Consider the following 14677-nt stretch of genomic DNA (forward strand, 5'->3'; position numbering starts at 1 on the left):
TCTCCTTCATCTCAACCCCCCGAGCTTACAAATGCACAATTTCAGCCGTTTTCCGACATTCTTCTAGCCGCTAAAATTACTATAGCCCACTTCTGGAAAAAACGCTCTGTTACTTTTGCGGACATCAAATCCAGAATGGTCCAAATATTTATTAATAAAAATCTCACCAGCATTTTACTCGACAAGATTACTACGTTTAAGAAACTTTGGCAGCCCTGGATCAGTTACGCCTACTCTCATGTACCTGCCGCCACGATTACTGAATTGTAATCTTTTCCTGAACCTCGGACTAACTAGTCCCTATACCCCTTCCAGTTTCCCCCCTCCCCCCCCCTTTTTTTCTCTTTCTCTTCTTTCACTACTTATAGTTATTATTTGTTATTATTTGTCTTGCTGAGACTCTGTGATACCTGTTCTGGTTCATTGCTGTATCATAGGATGCTTGTTTCTTATCAATCTTTCGCGTAAAAGGTTTGCATTTATCTATTTTTATTGTAAAATCAATAAAACTTTTTGAAAACAAAAAAATAAAATATCTGGAGATTGATCCTTATGGTCCCACTGCATGTCCTGTCCTTAATCTTCCTTGAATGGCTTCACCAAAATTAGCGAGTTGAAAAGTGGTTTTGGTATACTTTGAGTAGGTAGACCAGCGATCTCAGCAGAGGTTTTAGCTTGAATCTCTTGGACCCCACAGCCGGGCCCTCTACCTGTGTGGAAAAGAGTTTACATTTAGCTGTATGTGATTACAGCACGCTGCTTAGGTTCTATTGAAGATATAAAATTCAAGAATGATATTAGGTTGCGCTGCTGTTCTCTTATATATCATTGGGGGTCCCCCAAAAGCATGGTCCCAGTTGCGATAGCTAAAGGCCCTATTACACCGGCCGATAAGCGGCCGGTGCACTGAGCGCCCATCAACGAGACATCGTTGATCGGCGCTCGTTTGCTCTTGTCATAAGGAGCTTTGGATGGGGACGAGTGGTCGTTAGTCCGATCACTCGTCCCCATCCATTATTATCATGTCGGCAGCGCGTCTCCCTGTTTGCACACCAAGATGTGCTGCCAACAACGATGATATTTTACTTTCTTTAAAACGATACGATCAGAAGATGATCAAACGTTTGCTCGTTCATCTGGTGATCGTTCCCCTGTTTACACAGGGCAATTATCGGCAATGAGCGTTCTATGAACCCTCGCATGCACAATAATAGCCCTGTGTAAAACCCCCTTTACTCTGCACTCACTAAAGTTATGCCAGTGGGTCCCACTGTCCATCAAACATGGGTGCCATAACCCCGGCCCCTCCAGAACAGCTCTGTGCGTAGCTCAGGCTGTGTTCACATCTGCATTGTAGGCTCAGTTAGCAGCATCCGTCACAGACTCTCAAAAATGCCTAAAAACAGCGCTATTTTTTCCGGTAAAATCACTGACATCTTGATCCAAACCCATTAAAGTCACTGGGATCTGTCGGACGCTGTTAGCATCTGTCATGTGATGGATCGTTCACAGCATTGAATTCTGTTTTTTTTGCTCCTGTGACGGAACAGAAAAATGTAATTTATATCGCAAATGTGAACAGAGCCTTACATGTCAGACTTGTATGTTTGGTACTTTTAGAGACGTGGACATCTTAGATATTAACTGCAGAATTATCTATCGGAGAAGATCTGGACATGATGGATTCTCTGCAATTTTGGTCTTTATTGTCCTACTGTCTTTAATCATAGATGTTATTTTTCTATGTTGTGCTTAGTGCCACTCCATCTGTGAGTGGCTGATATTTTTTTTTTAAACACCGTTTGCTCGGCTCCCTGAGGGTGTTGCTGTGTAAATTTATCTTGTTCTTTAATTAGTTTGTCCTTTTAAGCATTGTTCTGATCCTCTGTTTAATGTCCCGTCGCAAATCATAACAAAACATGATCAGGATGCGGTGAGCTCATGATAAATTATACTAGTACTATAAACATGTCAAAAGGATATTTCACTCTCCACTTCCTTATCTTCATTGTGTCCAGGATCCACCGAATGTTACTATTGGCAGCTAATCCTTCTACAAAAGTGAGGTACCAGAGAGGGGTCCGCAGGCTCAACTGAGAAATTACGCATTCAAAAAGCCACCAAGGACACCCCCATAAATTGAAGGCAACAATCCAGCACTACTTACTGATCAAAATGTGCGGTGTACACCTATTATTATTTTTCATCTCTTCTCCTACAATTCCATGCAATGCAGAGCATCTTCAGACACTCCAAAGCTGGAGGAATGTATAAGGGTATGTGCACACACACTAATTACGTCCGTAAATGACGGACGTATTTCGGCCGCAAGTCCCGGACCGAACTCAGTGCAGGGAGCCGGGCTCCTAGCATCATAGTGATGTACGATGCTAGGAGTCCCTGCATCTCTGCAGGACAACTGTCCCGTACTGTAATCATGTTTTCAGTACGGGCAGTAGTTCCACGGAGAGGCAGGGACTCCTAGCATCGTACATAAGTATGATGCTAGGAGCCCGGCTCCTTGAACTGTGTTCGGTCCGGGACTTGCGGCCAAAATACGTCCGTCAATTACGGACGTAATTAGTGTGTGTGCACATACCCTAACACTGTCTGTTCATCCTGTTCTTCCTGGTTCATGAACACAATGCCAGAATTAAAGTAAAAACTAAAGTTAGGCTTGATTGACATATTGACCCAGATTGATCAACGTATTTACGTCAGTTATCTGGTGTAAATCCATTTAAACAAGTTGGGTTTTCGAGCCAAATGCCATATTTATGACTAGTCTGCTCCACTTATTCCGATATATATGAATGGGGTGACTGATTTGTCAACATTTGCCAACACTTTATTTTTTTTGTTTTGTTTTCTTCCCCAATAACTTAAACGAAGAAAAAAAAAACAAGCCAGGACTTTTTTTTTTTTTTTATTGATGATGGTGGATTTTCATATAAGATTTATAGAATAATCTAGGCTCTAATGACATCAATAGTAATAAGATCTAATAGCAATATTTACTCCTATGATGAATCAAATATGATTTTTTTTTTTGTGTGATTTTATGCCTTTGTTACAATGGAGAGTACAATAAAGTGGAAGAGGTCGGTCATCAAACATGAAGACACAGACAACCGAACCCAAGTGGCAGAAGTAGTTGAAAATTGTGAAAAAAAAAAACCTCTCTGAACTGGCGAAATTTGACCCATATTGGACTTCAAGGAAGCACGTGACTTCTCCCACAGAAGCTTTTTTTTCCCATTAAGAACTTTTATAAAGAATAAATAATATGACATACAGTATACGGTGCACATATGCTACCCACTGAAACATGGTGATAGTGACCATTTTAGCAAATGCCACCATTGCCCAATTGCCAGAGGTTTAGGCATAGGAAATGTAAAGGTAGCAGTCGCACCCAGGCTCTGGCCGAATAAAATGGGGTGTGGTTTTGGGCGATTGGCTTCACGCAAAGACCTTTTCTTATCTTATCCCTGGTGTCTAGGGTAGTGAAAGGATTAATAGTGATCTAGAAGAGAAATTTGCAAAATGGATTGTGTCCCTTCAACTGAGCCTCCTATAAGCACAAGCCTCTAATGCCTATAGGAAAATCCACACGTGACTTTTGTTTTTCTTACTGGTGGTTTAGTTACCTGTTGTATTTATAATCATTCTATTGTAGGAGAAGTCATCTCAACATGCTCCAAATCCTTGGTGAGCTCGTGCAGGACTTGTCATCCAACCAATGTAAATATATCCTGGACTCAACTCCAGAACCAACCCTAAATATAACCTCAAGACAATTCAGTGTTCTTCACCCGAGTCCCCAGAGCTAGTGATGTAAAGTGCACCTCTGCATTGTTCCAAAAAGTAGTATTCACACCGTACCGTCTCCTTACTAGGGCCACGTCAGGGGCGGAAAAAAGCTCTGTAGGTGCCCAAAGCAGTGGTTTCACAAAGCGCATACCCTCCTCAGTCCCTGAAGATTAGGATGATAGTTGGGCAATGGATGGACATTCATTGTAAATCTATAAATTTAGCCTCCTCAGATTGGTGTCCTAGGCGACCGCCTACTTTGCCTACCCATATATCCCACCAATGGGACACATACTACCTATACAATGTTGAAACTTTTCAGCTATTTCTCAATTTTGTGCCCATGAAGTAGTTTAGGTCAAACAGTAGTGCCAGCACAGAAATAATATGAACTAAGGATTACCCATTCCCTTGTGCCTGCCACACCGAAGTATGCATAATACGGTGCTAGCCAAATAATAGTGTCCATGAAAGAATCCCAATGACATAGGCGTGCCCACTGAGTAACTACTACAACAGTGCCCACATAGATGTGCCAGCTGCCGCAGAGCCCATATAAATGTGCTAGCCACAGTGCCCCTACAATATAACACACTTGTCTCCCCCATGGCTCTGTACTAGGCTGTCAGCAGCCACTTGAATGAAGTCATCACTTCCTATGCCAATCTCTGCAGTCATAGTTCAGCACTGGAGAAGACAAGTTTGGCAGAAAGGATCACAGATGTGTTATGTGACAGGAATCAAAGACTTGACCTTGGTGCATTGAAATAAGTTTATGGTGGCCATAAATGTGGAGGTCATTGTGGCACCCAAGCTACACTGTATTTCCTTCTCAGAGACATAATGCAACTACTGTGCCAATGTCGTTGCTTTTGACCAATTGAAAGGTATAGAATGGTATGAGACCTTCTTACAATGTGTAACGTCTCTGGCCGCGGCCCGTCGTTCTGACTTACGCCTCGATGGCCGCGGCCATGGACATGTGAGTTCCCTGCAGCGTCGTCCCCCTGTGAGGCACTGGCACTCACTTCCTGGTATCGAGACTGTCTCCCGGAGGGCGCGCGCACCCGCGCGTGCACGGTCTTGAAGGGCCAGTGCGCGCATAATTGCAGGAAGTCTGCAATCAAGCCCAGAATGCTACTGGACTATAAAAAGGGCTCTGCCCTCTTGTTCTTTGCCTGAGCGTTGTTTGTTACCCAAAGTTTGTCTTGCAAATGGTCTCCTAGTGTCTTCCAGTTTCCAAGTGTTCACTGTTCCTGTATCCTGTATCCCGTGCTATCCTGGTTAAGTGCCGTGCTGAGCTGTTGTCATGTTGTGCTGTGTTCCACGCCTGTTCTGCTGCTCCACGCCTAACGTCTACCTGCCGCCTGGTCCCAGCCGAGCCTGCCTTGCTACTGTCCGAGTTGCCACAGGTATCCTTTCTGGACTATAGACTCTGTACTATACCTGTTTGGCAAGCTGCCATCCCGCTACGCGGTACGGCGCAGTGGGTCCATACCCTGCATCGTGACACAATGATTGTTGCTTCATACACATTGGCAGTCAGTGTGATTATCCCGGCATCTATGGCGCTCCCCTGATTGTTTGCACGGAAATCAATTCCTTCTGTCCTATTTATTGAACCTTTATAACCAATTTCCAATGACATTATCTATCGTTATGTTTTCCTGATAAACGCTGTTTTGTTTTTTATATTGTGAATAAATTATTCTAATTGCAGAAAAACATCACAGTATATGCAGAAGGTGATGGTGGTGTCAGATTATTATACAGTATTAAATGAATATTAGAGGGGTGCACAGATGTTTTGCTTATTATTTCTTCACCATAGTTTGGTTTTGTTAAAGGCATGGTGTCGCCCGAAAAACATGTTTTTTTTTTAAAATTTAAACATTTAGTGTGTGGGTGATTAAACATTGTTCAAATTTTTTTTATTTTTTTCGCGAGTCAGGAAATATTATAAATTTTTTCTAATTTATAATACTACCCATTTTTGGTCACTAGATGGAGCTAGTTCCCAAAATTGCAGCATTGCAACATTGGGTTAAAAGCTCTCGCTCTAGTGAGCTCTCAGCATCCCCCCTCCTTTATCCTGGCTAGTGCCGGGATAAACGAGGGGTTTGAAAGGTTTAACCTCCTACACTGTGTGTCGCCATTTTTTGAGGTAACCCACAGTGTAGTAGGTTTACATACAGTAGTAAACACAAACAAACACTAACATACATTGAAATCTCTTACCTGCTCCTGCCGCCGCGGCTCCCTCCGGCCCGTCCGCTCCCTTTGCTGCCGCTGTTCCATGTGCACAAGTCCGGAAGCCGCGACCGGAAGTAGTAATATTACTGTCCGGCCGCGACTTCCGGTCCACAGGAAAATGGCGCCGGACGGCGCCAATTTCGAATAGGACTGTGTGGGAGCGGCGCATGCGCAGTTCCCACACAGACGCCGTACACGGACGTGAATGGGACGGGAGCCGTTCACAGTCCCTATGGGACTGTGGCTGCCGTACTCCATGTCTGTGTGTGTCGTTAATCGACACACACAGAAATGGAACAAAAAATGGCAGCCCCCATAGGGAAGAAAAAGTGTAAAAATAAGAGACAGTAAAACACAAACACACAAATGAATATAAACGTTTTTATTAAAGCACTAACATCTTTAACATATAAAAAAATTATTTGTGATGACACTGTTCCTTTAAGGCTCTGAATTTGTTAATTTGATCACATCTAAGTTCATAACTTAGATGTCATAGATTACAGGTGGATCCTGCGTGTCAGAGACACTCAGGACCCGCTGACACTGGGCCCACCTGACGGGATCAGGTTTCAGCGCTAGATACAGCTGCTCTGCATACAGGATACAAAACAGATATATCTCAAAAAGTAAAAATTATTTTTAATAAAAAGTATTTAGAAAGTTGCACCAATCACACTGATACACATTTTTATTTTTAAAAAAAGTTTTCAAAGGTGTACATAGCCTTTAAGCAGCTTCTTTGCGGCATTTTGCATAAGATATATGTCCACACTCTTCTGTGACAGTATTGATAATTCTGCCCCAGCGCAGCTTTTCTTCATGTCCTTCAGTCAACTACTACACAAGGGAGAGAGGAAAGAAAAATGAGCTGAAAAGACACAAAATAATTTCTGTAGTTAGCCAATAAAGTTATCACTCCTATAATACTTTTTTGACACCAAGGTATTTAACATCACTTAAAAAAGATTTCAGGTAGCCATACAGTATGTTAGTGGCCCTTTAAACGCATTGCATGTCAGTATTGCCACCTAGTGGCAATATACAATATATCAGTTAGAATATAGCAAACAGAAAACAAGAACCTACTGCTGTTTTTTTTTATTTTATTGTATTTTTATATACATTATTCATTATATTTTATTGTTTTATTTTTTAACAGATTTTTTATAAAAATATTATTTTTCATTTTAAAAATAAAAAATTAACCATGAAGCGCAACAGCATACAAAAATACATCCAGTAATTTTTGAGGGGACAGGGAATTGGAGGATAAGGAGTATGACAAGAGACGGTATGGGCCCATGCCCTGCCATACAGCGGCTATCGAGCTCTGTATGTACAGGGTTAGAAACAATGATGCGGAAATTGACTGAAAAAATCTCCATATGCCGCCAGATGAAATTAAAGGCAAATGTAGGCACATTAGAGGCCTAGAAGAAATCCATGACAAAAAGTCCAGTTAATAAGGAAAGGATCTTATTCCAATATTTTGGAAAGTCCCAATCCCAACCTTTGGCAGCACCAGAAAGCAGATGAAAGAGAAGATAGGGAAAAGAGAAACAAGGGAGGAGGGAGAGCGGGGGAAAGATGTAACCCAAAGGCCACATGCACACGAGCGTATTTTTGCGTATAAATTGCGAGCCCATTCTTTTCTAGGGCCCCATGCACACGATTGTGATTTACATGGATCAGTGCGGGGGCCACAAAATCTCAGGACAAGTAATTTTACAGTCCAGATTTGCGGATTCACCAATATTGGTGAATTGTTGCGGATCCGGATGACAACGAACTGCAACAGACCAGTGGTTTTGCGGACCGCAAAAATCAATGCAGTTTTGTGCATGAGGCCTTAGGCCGGATTCACACGGCCGTGTTCACTCTGTGATATATGGACCGCATGTCGGCCGTATTTCCTGGACCAACCTCAGTTCAGGGAGCCGATATCAGTACGGGACAGTATTTCTGCAGAGAGCCAGGGACTATGATACTAGGAGCCTGGCTCCCTGAACTGTAGTCGGCCCGGGAAATACGGCCCACATGCGATCCAGACCAAACACAGCCGTGTAAATCCGGCCTAACAGTTCAAGACACAAGCTAATTTAGTTAGAAAATAACCAAATACTGAAGTCTAAAGAATCTCTGAAGTGGAACAATGTGAAATATACTCTATGACGTGTTATGGAGTTATTCCTCTATCATGCGTTTTATCTTCATAATATAGTTTAGAGTATGAGCGCATTGGGCCCATGTATGAGGTTTCTGCAAAATTCACAGCCGAGGATTACTAACCTTGCAACAACAGTAAAGTTCTGCCCTTCTTAATCGCTCATATCGGACCAAGAAACATTAAAGAGGCTCTGTCACCAGATTATCAAATCCCTATCTCCTATTGCATGTGATCGGCGCTGCAATGTAGATAATGTAGATAATTTTTTTTTTAAACTTTCATTTTTGGCCAAGTTATGAGCTATTTTATATTTATGCAAATGAGCCTTTCTAATGGACAACTGGGCGTGTTTTCTCTTATTTCCAACTGGGCGTGTATTGTGTTTGTAACATCTGGGCGTGTTTACTTGTTTTACTAGCTGGGCGTTGTGAATAGAAGTGGATGATGCTGACATATGATGCTGACGTACACTTCTATTCACAACGTCCAGCTAGTAAAACAAGTAAACCCGCTCAGATGTTACAAACACAATACACGCCCAGTTGGAAATAGGAGAAAACACGCCCAGTTGTCCATTAGAAAGGCTCATTTGCATAAATATAAAATTGCTCAGAACTTGGCCAGAAATGATCGTTTTTCAAAAAAAAAAAAACACGTTACTGTTACCTACATTGCAGCGCCGATCACATGCAATAGGAGATAGGGATTTGATAATCTGGTGACAGAGCTTCTTTTAAGAGCAATGTTAACTCAAGATAGCTCGGGACCTGAGTTTGGTCATTGTAAAGGGCAAATACAGCGCACTATGGAAGTTGAACCTTTGGACAACTCCACCAAATATGCTTCATGATGCCTACTTCAAAAGAGGCAATGCCAACAGTTCAGAGAGGGGGAAGCCTATTGGAGTCCTATACTATCTGGCTAGGAATTTGAAATTTGTCTCCTGGAGTTTGTGGGAAAGCAAGAGAAATTCAGATAGAATCGTCTTTTCCCTCTCCTCCACGAGAATGTATGACCAATTCCATCTCCCATGCTGATAAGTATAATGGACATACTTGTTCTATAAGCAGCATTCCTACATACCCCCAAGAAAGTGGGGCAAACCAGCCACAAAGGGAATCTCAGGATATCAAAAACCACGGTCAGTGGTCTTGTAGTCTTGGATATGTTGATTTTAGGTGCCATCCTATCTTATTCCTTTAAAACCTGCTGTAGGAACTGCGAGAAACATATATTACGTGGCCGAGATGAGCCCAACTAGGAGCAAATAAACTAATGAAAACGCACCATAAAGTAAGCTCCACCATACAAGTTTTTCTAGCTTCCCTCCACAGACATAAAAAATAGGCCTCAAGGATGGAAGTCAGTAGAGTAATGGCCAAATATAAAGGCTTAGGAAGAGTATACATATTTAATAGATTCATTCTTCCCAACCACAAAAAGGGGCATGGTGACCACCATCTGAAATCTGACTCCAGCGTTTCTAATAAAAGGAAGAACTTTAAGTTCAACAGATCCATAGGGTCAAGGAGATCCCTAAATATTTTAAAGATGAACATTGCCATCTAAAGTTTCCTTTAGGTGTCCCTTCTCCTTATTAGGCACAGTAATATTTAGTCCTTCTGATTTCTGTAAATTTACTCAATGCACCAAAACGATCAAGTGTTTAAGGATTAGATCCCCCCTAGGTGAAGCAATAGGCAGATTGGCTGTGTACAGCGAGACTTTGTGCCGTGTATTCCCAAAGGAGAGGGCCCTGATGGAGTCATTGGACCTCCATGATACATGGTATACAAAAGAGGAGATATAGGCCCACCCTAACGTATTCCGTTCCTATGTGAAATGGAGGTAAAAGGTTCCCATTCACCCTAACCTGTGCTCTAGGAGTATGATAAAGAGCCATTAGTCTCAATAACATTTTCAGGCCAGGCCAATGCTCCTGAAGGTCTTCCCAGGCACCCTCATCCTACCCTAACAAAAGCTTTTTTAGCATTCACAGAAAAAGAAGCAGAAAGTGGCACTTTATGGTCACATGCAGCTGGCAATTTTGTCTAGGCTGATATATATTGTAGAGAAATAACATAGGTAGTGTTTTTATTTACGAGACATTTATGGCATATCCTATAGTTGTTTATGGCTAGAATACCCCTATGAAAAAAATAATAATAAAAAATAAAAGAGAAAATGCATTCAGTGAGAACAGTGCACTCGACCATAAGGGTTTTACTGTCCGCAAACACGGATCTGACGGCTGTGGATACACATCCGTAGCCGTCCGCAATTGTGGAAGCGTCCATAGACTTCTATGGGTGAGTCCGTGCCGCAATTGCAGACAAGAATAGGACATGATCTATATTTTACGGATTATTTCTACGTCCCGGATACACATCCGTAAATATACGGAAAGGTTTCCTTGGCCAATAGAAATTAATAGGTCCGCATTTTCATCCGTAATTATGGATGAAAGCTACGGTTGTGTGCATGGGGCCCAAATGGGTTTTATTTACCTACCTAAGGCTGGTTTCACATATAGCTTTTTTTTGTGGCATGTTTCCTTGCGATTTTTTTGGGGGGACAAAGACGCTGAAGCCAGATAAAAGTATATAGTAAAAAATTAAACGCACTACAAACAATGCTGTATTGTTTGTGCCGTTTTTCTGACCTTTGGTTGCAGCATGTTCTAGGTATGGCGGCATTTTTTTTTACCATTTTTCCCAAGAGCTTCTTTACGGAACTTGAAAAACACCAGTAGGAACGCATGTTACAAATTTAAAGGGAATGTGTCAATAAAAATGATTATAGATTTTTTTTCAGTTAAACAATTAGTATTTGAGTGATTACACATTGTTTTATTTTTTTTTATTTTTTCACAAGTCAGGAAATATTATAAATTAGATTCTAATTTATAAAATTTCCATCTGCTGGGCACTAGAGGGAGCAGTTCCAAAAATTGCAGCATGGTCACTGTGGTAAAGCAACCTCATTGATTTATGCTGCAAATTTGGGGTGGACACACTCTCCCTAGTGTCCTCACACAATCCACCCTCTCTTATTCTGGCTAGTGCCAGGAGAAGGAGAGGTTTGAATCTTCAAACCTCCTACACTGTGTGCCGCCATTTTCTGAGCGACTGCACAGTGTAGGAGGATTAGATACAGGGCTCAGCAGACAGTATCACACAAACATACACGAACATAATACACACAGCACATACACGAACATAAATTACCTGCTCCTGCCGCCGCCTCTGCTGGTCTACACTCCTATTCCTTGCGCCTTCGCTTCGTTGAACATATGGCTGGAAGCCGCGGTCGGAAGTCGTCATCTTACTGTCCGGCAGCAGCTTCCGGTCCACATGAAAATGGCTCCGCATTTCGCTCTGCAAACGAGCTTCGTTTTGGACTGTGTGGGAGCGGCGCATGCGCCATTCCCACACAGACGGCGTACGCTGCAGTGAATGGAACGGCTCCCGTTCACATTCTCTATGGGGTTGTATGTGCCGTATTCCATCTCTGTATGTGTCGTTAATCGACACATACAGAGATGAAAAAAAAATGGCAGCCCCCATAGAGAAGAAAAAGTTTGAATACAGTAAAAATTAGAAAGTGACAACACTAATAAATACAATTTTTATTTATATTTTATTAAAAGCAATATAATTTAAAAAAAAATCATGACACCTTCCCTTTAATGAAAAGAAAAAACACCACCAAAAATTACAATTAAAAAACGCTTGAAATTCATGGCACGAGCAAAAGGAAAAAAAAAAACGCAGAAAAAACTGTGTGAGAAGAAAGAAGGCATAAATATATCCGATCGACCCGCATTTTTTGTTCACTATAAAACAACCCTCACATAAGTAAATGTTACAGATACTATGTATTAATATTAATGCTGGAGCACCATCTGAAAATTATCTAATACATCTCCTCAGAGCCAAAAAATAGTACACAGATAGTGGAACGTGGAAGTCACACTTGTGATATTATGATTTACCATGACAACAGCTCCAAACCCAGGCGGTAACCAGGCAACAGTAGACCAATAACAATGATCTAACAAGATGAGCTAGCAACCGCATAAACAAACTCTCATTGTAAACAGCCAGTTAGAAAGATCTGAAATCCCACTACAGGAAATTGCAACAATCAAAACATAAAATGATACTATTTAGCGCTGCCTTAGTTAGCACGCTTTGATATTTTAATCATAGCCAGATGAATAGGGTCATGTCTGATCAAGGAGGAGAAGCTTCAGCCTTATGTAACAACAAGGTTGTGTAAGTTAATACAACCCTTCATTAAAGAGCTCATCCCCTAAAGTAAGGCAAGGAAAAAAAAAAACGGCCAATAAAAAAAAGTTTCTAAGTTGCCATCTTCTCTCAAGTAATTAAATAGTGTTTGCCATATGAGTTTGGGTGGCAACTGATATTACAGCCATTACCGTTCACACAGAGATTGTCACTCAGCTTTCTCTAAATACTGAATGACAAATTATTATTATTATTATTATTATTATTTTAAAGGCTATGTGCACCTTTGAATTTAATTTTTATTAATAAATCAATGTTTTTTGGCGTTTTTTTTAAGAACGTTTTTTATTGGCTTTTATTACAATACAGCTTTTATGTTATACATAGAATCTGTATTGTTCTGTCTCAGCCGATTTTGTCAGTTTAGCTGAACTGACGGCTCGGCTGAGAGCAGGTCCTGCGGGTCTCTGACACACAGGATCTAGCTAATATCTATCACATCTAAGTTGATCAACTTAGATGTGAATGATTTTAGCTGGATCATGTGTGTTAGAGACAAGCAGGACTCACTCTTAGCAAAGCCGTCAGCTGAACTGACGAAATCTGCTGAGACAGAACGATACAGCTTCTATGTATACAAGATATATTGAAGCAGTATCATTAAAAGTTAAAAAAAAATTGAGAAAAGTCAATTAGAAAAGTTCTTAAAATACATTGATTTAATATATAAAAAAAAGACATTCAAAAGTGTACATAGCCTTTAAAGCACTATTAAGTTACAGAAGGACAGAGGGCATACAATGCACAAGGGAAATGAGCCAGAAAGTGAGGGTAGAAGCTGTTTCTTTAGCTGTGTAGTGGTGTCAAGTCCTCTACATTTCTGAAGAGGGGAGTTTTCAAGTTGCTATTGAAAGTTTGGATGGTGGGAGAGAGTCTGATGTGTTGTGATGGCGATTTACAGAGCCTGGGGGATGCATCGGAACAAGCCCGACTTACAGGGTTTGGCAAACTGGACAATTGTCCAGAACCCCAGTTTCCTAGGACCTTAAAGAGGACCTGTCATCTGCTCAAAAACTGCAGCTCACATGTCAGTTAGAAAGTCGGCACCTCACAGATTCTGGTGCTTTTTATTTTTTCCTTCTGGCCCCCACTGTTCCTTAGATATCGATGTCATTAGTTTTGGCACCGGATATGCAAATGAGGCCTTTGATTGGAAAGTCAGCGGTGTTAACCGCCGCCTTGACAGTCAAAGGCATCGCTTGCATATTGGGCACCAAAACTAATGACATCGATATCTAAGGAACGGTGGGGGCCAGAAGGAAAAAAAAAAAAACAGCGCCAGAATCTATAAAGCGCCAGCAATCTAACTGAGATGTCAGCTGCAGATTTTTGGCAGGTGACATGTCCTCTTTAAACCACCCATTATTATTTAGCGAGGTGCGGTGTTATTATTCGGGATTTGAATGGCAGTATGGGAGTGTTATTTGGATGCTGCATATTATTTGGGCACTATATGGCTGTATTATGTGGTCTGAAATTATGAGGACAAACGCTGAACATTTCAAGCAGGGGGCCCTACTCTAATTGACGCCTACGGCCCTATTTTCTATAAAAATGGCTCGGCACAGGAGAAATCTTAGAGAGGATGAAGATGGCAGACAAGAGATAGCAGAAAAATCTAGCTTTTTAGGATTTGGGTTAAAATCTAATATACATTTACATATTTCTTTATGTATTACACTTGTCTTATATGAATTGTATCATCTGTGGACACTAATGCCGTTGATGCTACCTAATGTATGGATCTGTACTTTTGATGCTGCCTTGACACGGATCTACTACCTTTTTATCCTGTTCTGTGTTGCCTATATCTATGGAAGTAACATTTTTGTATCGTAAACAGACAATAAAGACTTTGTTATGACAATAGTTTTTACATGTTTTTTTTCTGTTGCCTTTTTGCTCATTTAGGCCCCATGCACATGACTGTAGAATTTGTCTGTAATTACGGTCCAATTCACTTCTATTGACCACGGATACCTTACCGTATATTTACAGGAAGGTGTCCGGGCTGTAGAAAGCCTCCGCAAAAGATAGGACGCGTCCTATCTTTTGCTTTTTACAGACCGTGCTCCCGTACTTTGTATGAGAGCACGGCCAAAAATGCGGGTGGCTGTCCGTGGCCGGCCGT

The sequence above is a fragment of the Rhinoderma darwinii genome, chromosome 9 (genome assembly GCF_050947455.1).
Source record: "Rhinoderma darwinii isolate aRhiDar2 chromosome 9, aRhiDar2.hap1, whole genome shotgun sequence".
Lineage (NCBI taxonomy): Eukaryota > Metazoa > Chordata > Amphibia > Anura > Rhinodermatidae > Rhinoderma > Rhinoderma darwinii.